Raw genomic sequence first — 8,778 nt, 5'->3', positions numbered from 1 at the left:
GAGATTAACATATGGGTGGTTAATATTTCGAAAATAATAATATGCACAACATGCTTTTCATACAATCGAAATTAAAACGATACTATGATGTGATGGACGAGAAAAAAAGATATATGGCGTGATTTTGCGTAATTTACGCACGAATAAACGTTGCCGATTGAGAAGAACGGCGACGAACGACCTTGGCTTGATTTTCCTTGCAATATTCGAACTTTCCTTACTTGTTTAAGATGTGTGTGTCGTGGTGTTGCTTGGGGAGGGATTTTACAATTTGATAGGGAGTGTAGGGCGTGGGAATTATGGGGTTTAGGGTAGGGATTTTAAATATTTTATAGTTAATTAATCACTAAACAAGACTAGGCCCATTAGTGGAGTTAATTAGTCCCATTAGTGCTTAATTAAAGTTTTAAAAATATATTTGTTTAAATAAGTTTGTGAATTTATTAGCCGGGTTGCCAAAACGTTCGTATTTTTGTTGAAAATCCAACACCGATAAAATTTACGTCGCGGCATATAAAATCACCTCAAAACTCTTTTTTTCAAAAATAAGAAAAAGCATCCCTCATATTTTAAATAATTAAAAATAATTCTTTAATAAAAACATTTTCTATTTTTTTCAGCCATCGATCTCCGTTCCTCGATCGCAACTCGAATAACCGTTAAAAATACATTTTAATTCAACCATGTAGAAAAATATATTTTAAATATGTAAATATGCACAACATAATTAATTCATACAATTAAAATATTTAATTAAAATATAAGAGAATTTAATAACTTGTGTGCATGTGATTCGCGTGGACTTATAAATTTTCGGGGCGTTACAAGAGCAAACCGAAAGCAGGACAAAATCCCAATGACTTCTGTCCAATGAAAAGAAGAACAAACAGAACGTAGGACACCGATAACAAATCGAAAGCAATGAAGCCGGAAAAAAACAGGAGGAGTGAACTAACCTAGGAAACTCTTTCCGAGCCCAGGAAGCGAGAACATCGCAACGACAAAAGCGAAGAGCCTAGAATGAAACCGAAATCAATAAGATCATCAACACCCTCAGCACAGGGACAAACAAGCGTTAAAACCAGATGCAACATACTTAATCGAAGATGACAAACGAATCATTCCAAAAAAAATTGGCCGAGAGTTTTAATTGCTCAAATGGTAGAATGCCAAAGTATTTGATTTGGTAGCTCAGTTAATTAAAAGGAGACAAGCGAAGAACCTCAAAAGAACACAACATTAAATTAATCCCAACCATTCGACACCTTCCAAAACGCTAAATATAACCGGAGGAAAAACGTCGACACAAGTGACAAAGCAGAGCCGAACGAAACCATGGGGAAGACAGCACCTGGCCGACGCTCTAGGAGGCGAAGGAGACTGGACAACGCGCAAAATGGTTGGGAGAAAAGAATGGCAGACAGAGCAACCTTTTGGTTTAAACAAAAACCGTCGCAAAATTTAATCCCTTTTACAAGTGAAATTTTCTTGGTTTGGCATAGTATTTGAGGCTGCATCCTCCTTGGATGATTCTATATTCTTGATTTCCACCTTTTTCTTCTTATCTATCCGAATTTCCCCCATTTTCGGATTGATATCAAGAACATTTACACTAGGAAATCTCCACCAATCATCCTCTTCGTCAACATTTCTCATTGCTCTCGATTCCCTTCTCAACCCAAATCCATAATCAACTCCCAAACCAATAGGATAACCATAGCAAAATGTCTCGATTGGAGAAATTTTGTCATGATTTGTATCGGTAGCTGATTCCTTATTCATTTTCAAGTTTCCCATTATACTATCAATCCTTTCTTCAATCTCCCCATCCAAAATTGATTCTGCATCAAAATCTTGGCGAGAATCATCGCAGATTTCTAGGGAACTCCTCTCAGAATCAATCTCTCCCGGACTTTGGCATGACTTTTCAGCACTCTTAGGCAGAATAAGGAACCGAGGTCTTTCGAAAATTGGTAGCAAGAATCCTGATATATCGATCACTTGGAAAGGCCGCATAAGAATCTCCGATGGTTCCAACAAGAAATGATTCTTTATTTCAAACGATGATTTTGTGAGTTTGCAAGGATTTTTTAGGTGTTTTCTGGGGAAAATTTTTGGAGAAGCTGTGGAAAGAATGGATGTTGCTTCGTTGCAAGTTTGGTTAGGCCTTTTTCTTGGGGTTATTGGCTTTCTTGTTGAGATTGCAAGCGGGGAATTGGTGGATTATGAGAGACTTGAAGATGGAGAAGATCTTATCTGTAGGCTCTGCCACCTCAGCTTAAAAAAGAAGACAATTCAAGCAAACTAAAACAAAAAGCAGAACAAAGTTGGTGAATAATCCAATTCAAGAACTGGAATTTTTGTAATTTATGGATTGAGGCCAGCTAAAACAGAGGACTTCAGATACGGGATTTTCAATTTTGGTCAGAAATTTTGGGCCTAGAAGAGTTTGAAGAGATGAAATGTGTCTTGGGAAAGGGGAAAATCCAAGAACCTTAACCCTGGAGAGTAGTACTTTATTCAGTATAAGAACCAAACCAAATAGAAAGGTTCAATTTGCGACGATATGATGAATAACTAGAATTGAATAATAATAATATATGAAAAGGTAGAACTTCGAAGCCTTAGAATCCAGAGAATAATTGAGACCGGCTTTAGTCCAATGGTCTCATCCACTAGCTTAAGCTGGCTCCCTCCCCGGGTTCCATCCCCTCCCAAGCGTGCGTTGTAATAAAAAAAAAAAAAAAAAAAAAAAAAAAGAATCCAGTGAATAATTAGAATCCAATGTCGGCTTGAGATTTTTCACCTTTTTCTCTCTAGAGTTTTTTTTTAAAAAAAACAATAATATAATATGAAAAGGTATTGCAATTTATAATGATAAAAAAATTCAAAACAATGATTATATGTAGAAAGATATTATTTTGGGGAGAAATGTTCAAAATAAGATGAATATCTTTCCAAAAAATATGTTATATAAGAAATTCCAAACTAGGGTAATTGAGAGATTTAAAGCTATGAATTTCAAATCAACTTGATTGTTTGGATGAACATTGTGAATTTTAAATCCATTAATTTGTAAATTTATGTATATGAAATGATAATTACGATGAATTTAAAATACACACACATGAGTTTCATTTCAAATGCATCCCTCCAACTCAAATCTTCTTGTGCAAGTGCAATTAAATTTTCAAAAATGTCATTTCCACCAAATTTTCAACGAAATAACACATTTTTGGGATAATTACATTTTGTTCATGTGATTTGAACTTTTACCACTTCTGGTACTATTAACAGCGATTTTTCATTTTTAGTCTTGTAACTTACATATTTTTTTTTCATTTTTTATCATGTTAACGGTGAATTTGTATTTTAATCCTGTAAATTGCATTTTTTTTGTTTTCATTTTGGTCATGTTAACGCTGAATTTTCATTTTTAATCCTATAATTTGCGTGTTTTTTTCAGCTTTGGTCCCTTTTTTGCAGACGTGGATACTGACATAGATTTTTGAAAGAAAACTTGCATGTGTTGTGGGATTTTTTCATAATATTATCTAGAAGTAAACACGACATACTCCGATTAAAAAAGACCGAAAATAAAAAAAAACATGCAAGTTATGTGACTATAATTGCTAATTTATCGTTAACATGACTAAAAATAAAAAAATAGAAATTAAAGGACTAAAAAAATACAAATACACCCTTAACAAGACCAAAAATGAAAAAAAATATGCAAATTATATGACTAAAAATGCATATTCATTTTTTAACTGGACCAAAAATTAAAAAAAATGTAAATTACAAACTAAAAATATAATTTTCCTCTCATTTTCAAACAACATTTATACCATGGAATACAGTTTTCAAAAATTGAAAATAAATCATCGTATTCAATTCGCAAATTTTGGGGAATTTGAATGGAAACTTTAAAAGAATCCAATCAGATATGGTTTCCAATTTTCAGCTTCTATATTTTCGTGTATTTGTATTAAAGAATTGTTGATATATATTAATGGAATTTCCTGTTTAAAAAAGACAAAATATTTATCATATTTTCCAATTTAGTTTTATAATACAAATTTTCAGAAAACACTTACTAAAAGTATTCTCAAATAAACACCATTGTATATAATATATCGTCCATTATAAAAGGTTAAAAAGTTTATATCATACTGATTGGAATAAATTAGAATCTAGGAGGAGAAAGATGCGTAATATATTTTGATGGAAAAGTTTATATTTTCTAATACATACATACAAACACGTATATTGTTATAATAGGTGCCCGACAAGCCAACTTGTGGCTCGGGCTTTATTGACTCTAATGTAAAACAATCTTTATTTTAATAATATTTTACGATTTTATTCGATTATGACATTATATTTTATCTGTATACACATGCAAGCTGCATAGATAAAGTCATTGAATATACAATAGGTACCATGAGGTCTGCGTCTCAACGTAAGATCATAAAACTCATTAGGAAGCATACCGTATATTCTAAACAGGTTCATAGTCGATTCAGCCGTCTAAAACAAGGATAAAGGTCGTTCGAGATCGAGACTAGCATCTGTGGAGTAAACACCATGTTTCATTGGTAAGGGCATAGAGATGTCCATTCACACAGATGAGTAATCATATGATGATGCACTGAACAACCCTCCCTCGGACTATCCAAGTGGTTCCCACTTATCGAGTGGAATAGTCCGCAGTTATGTTTGCACACCATTAGTCCTTTGACTCGGGACAATGTAGGGGCTATACGTACTAGCATGCACTTTGATCCGTTTACCGACTCTATCGAGTGTCATCAGGTGGCGAGGTTGGGTGTAGTTTCGAAATACGTAGGAGCAAATGCATTATAGTCGGAGATTCACCGTTTGTCTACGTGTGAAGATATCCTATGTGATCTGATGAGTTAACAGTGCAAGGAGTCTCTGGCCAGAGCAAGAAATGTGCTTTAGGGAAATATGTTTTCCTAGTTGCACATATCATGCCACTATTAGTAATCAAAGAGAAATCGCATTGTTATCGAATTCATATGCAACTCTCGATGTACCAATGGTTGCATATTCGATCGGGATATATGTGTTGAAAGGACCGTACTGTACGCTAACCATGACTAAAGGTTCTTGCAGGCACTATCAGTGATACATAGGGGATCATGGGGCGATGTTACTATACGCTCTTACCATGATTCGATGGGTGCAATAAAAAATGAGTTCTGATATTCTTGATCAAGGAGTTGATGAAAAGAATGGAGTTAACTAAGGTAAACCCGAATAAGAATAAATGTTATTCTGAATCACATGGAGATGTGAACTCACGGCTAGAGGGTCACACAAGCATCGGATTTTGTGTTCCCGTTGAGATAGTCAAATTTCAAGGAGTTGGAATTTGGCAACTATAGTGTAGAACCCGTAAATTAGACTACGTATAAGTCATGCATAATTCATAGTATTTAAATTAAAATGATTTTTATGCATGAGGATTTAAATTCTTTTCTCTTAATTTAATTATTTTACGCAGTAGTTTAATTACTATCTTTTCAGTTAAATAAGTGAGGCTGGACAGGAGTTGGAGTTTTTAAGATAAAATTTAATGATAAGAAAATATTCTTAAATTTAATTTAAATCAAAGATTAATTTATTTTAATGCAAAAGAAAGTTTAAGAATTTAATTAATTAATTAGAGATAAGTAGTAAATAAATTCTTTTATATCCAATAATTTAATTAAAAGCCTAAACTAAAATAAGTGACCAATTGAGATATGTTAATCTAGGTTTATTTTATTTAATAAATTATAACTTAACATGTTAGTAATTTAAATTAAAAATTAGCCATGCATGCAAAATAATGTCTATCCTAAGTTAATTTATTAATTCACTAAAATATTTAATGGGTAGATAAAACACTAAAGATTTAAAATTCAATAACTAAGAAATATTTTCCCTTCATTTATCATGCAATTTTCGGCCACCATTAGAGGATTTAATATTGATTTGTCAACTCACCATTTTGATATCTTTCGCTATCCATTCATGGTAGATTAATTCCCACAATTTTAATCCCCCAATAATTAATAATTAAGCAATTTTCCTACCTCATTTAACTAGATAAAAAAATCGACCCCCTCATTTCTAGACTCAAAAATATTTGACAACCCTTTTCCCTTGATCATTTCATTATCCATTTTTGGGGAGATAATTCCCTAAATTTTATTCACCGCTAATTAATATTTAAACAATATTTCTACCATGTTAGCTAGCAATTTTCGGCCCCTTATTTAAAAGATTTCATTTAGTTTGACAACTCACTATTGTTTGATACCATTCCTTAATCTTTTCTTGGAGATAATTCTCCACCTTTTTAATCATCAATAATTAACAATTAATCAAACTTTACTACCTTATTTGACATAGAAAAAAATCGGCCTTGCACCCCAAAAATTATCCCTAAAATCAAATCATATCATTCTCATTCCTTATTCTCACAACTAAATAGATAGCAAGAATTATTCTCTCCTTTTATCTTGCAAACTTTCCCCTCATTCCTAGCCATTCTCTCCCTCTCCATTTTTCAAGAATTCATATCATTTTCAGAGAAGAAAAATTGAGAGTGAGCTAGGGAAAAACAAGAGAGAAAATCGAGTAGAAACAAGAAAGCGAAGAACACTCCTCCTCCTCCGCGCCGCGTCGTCGTTTCGTTTGTTTTTTTCTTTCAAAACAAATCCAAGGCATGTATATATATATTTTTTTGCTCTTCAATCAAGTCATAATATGATTTTTAAACATCGCATGTCCCTGATTTTCATGAGGAAACCGAAATATTACAGCAACTACACAAGAAAATTCTGCACAGATTTCGGCCTTCACTTGTGCACCTCACGGTTTTGATGTTTTTGTTGCTTCAGGAGGGTGGCTCGATCCTAGGCTCCCAAGGCTGCACCTAGACACGTACTAGGGTGTATTAGGATCATGTTGGTCCATTAGTTCAAGCCCCATGCACTCAAGAAAAGGAAAAATGACAGCAACTCTTCCTTGGTGTCACTTTGTGCTTCGTTTTCTGTTTTTGCTATCAAGGGGGGGTGTTACTGATCTTGGCTGCCCTAGGGGCTATAGCCATGGTTAGAACATCTCCTTGTTATGTCTAAGACGAGATCAAGTCGGCCTTTCCAGGCTTGGTCCATGGTTGCATCGGTTTTCAAACAAAATAAGAACAGTCCCTTCGGTTTTGAAAATTCTGGTTGTTGTTGTGTGTGTTGTGTTTCGAATTTATGGTGCCAAGTGGATCGTGGTTGGCTTCTAGCCCATAGCCATGACTCATGCAACACCTTAGCATGTCTAGCATGGACCATGTTTAACCTCAGAGCCATTGGATCCGGCGTTTGACAGCAAACAAGCAAGACACCCCGCATGCGCAGATTTGGTTCTCGGGTGGAACGTGTGGTTTGTTTTCGGTTGTTGCATGAATGGTGCTGGCCTAGGGTCCTTAGCCATGGTTCAAGCCAACCCTTGGGATTTTGAGAAGAGGCTCTGGGCGGTGGTTCAAGCCCCAATGGCCAATAGTCTCGAAAACGAAGCATGGTAACGCAACAGCGGCTGCTGTAATTTCTGGACAGCAAGTTGTGCTGCGGTTCAGAGGTGCATTTCGGGTTCTTGGTTGACTTTTAGCCTATGGCCATGGACTGTACAGTACCTCATCAAGTTGGGAAGGTCATGTTTTTGGCCGTTTGTGATTCGGATCATTTTAGAGGTCGTACGAGAATTTACGGTGCAATGTGCCAAAGTGACTCTCGAAAGAGCGTTTCACGTTTTTGGCCTCCATTCACTAAATTTCGAGTACTGTAAATTTAGGAGCATTATTTCATCATTTTTAAGAGTATTTTAATCATGACTAAACGTTGTTTTGGTGTTGATTCGGGTTGGCTCGGAGTCATGATTAAATACTAAGTCAGTGGACGTAATTGTCTCGTTTTTGGACTCAATTACAAAGTTTGGTCGAGTAAATCATTTGCATATTTTCATGACATAATTAGGTCGCAGCGAGCCTGGGAACGGTCCAACCCTTATGGTAAAATTTATACAGGATATTTAATTTTTGTATTTAATTATATTACGTGAAAAATGTAAAATATTCATTTTTGAGATTTATGTGATATTGCTTGGGGCCACTTCGCTGTTATTATTACTTCACCCGGTGGTCACTTACCGTTTCAGTTTAGTTCATCCCGGTGGCTACTTACCGGTCCCACCCAGTATACTGTGGCATTAGTCTGATCAGACGTACATTATTTCACCCGGTCGTCAGTTACCGGTCAGTTACGTTCAGTGCAGTTCATGGGGCCACTTGCGTATAACATAATCTCAACAGAAAATTATTACATGTTATTTTATGATAGGGCTCTACGGAGCAAACATTTCTCTTACTACATTCAGTTTAGTTCAGTTCAGTTATGCACGTAATATTAATTATTCATGATGCGATTTTCAGTTCAGTTATGCACTTATTTTATTTACTCATGACATGGTATTTTCACCTTGCATGCGATTTTATTATTATTACTTGCTATTTACGATATATGCATGCTGAGTCTTTAGACTCACTAAACTTGATTGTTGTAGGTACTGATGATGTCAGAACCGAGGGCGGGGACCAGTGAGCTAGCTTGGGTCGGCAGTAGTGGAACCCGAGGACCTCATTTTTTAGTATTTACTATTTTTAGGCTCAAACATTTTTCTCGTTGTTGGATTATTTTAAATTATTATTTTGCAAAC

General features: G+C 34.9%; 1 pseudogene; it reads right to left on the bottom strand.

The window, feature by feature from the left end:
- Window positions 1–798: 798 nt before the first annotated feature.
- Window positions 799–7,500, bottom strand: LOC140963905 (protein CHLOROPLAST IMPORT APPARATUS 2-like; annotated as a pseudogene).
- Window positions 7,501–8,778: the final 1,278 nt, after the last annotated feature.

This window comes from Primulina huaijiensis, chromosome 1, assembly GCF_012295235.1.
Source record: "Primulina huaijiensis isolate GDHJ02 chromosome 1, ASM1229523v2, whole genome shotgun sequence".
Taxonomy (NCBI): domain Eukaryota; kingdom Viridiplantae; phylum Streptophyta; class Magnoliopsida; order Lamiales; family Gesneriaceae; genus Primulina; species Primulina huaijiensis.
Note: the sequence above shows the minus strand (reverse complement) of the source record. Positions and strands in the feature narration are given on the sequence as shown.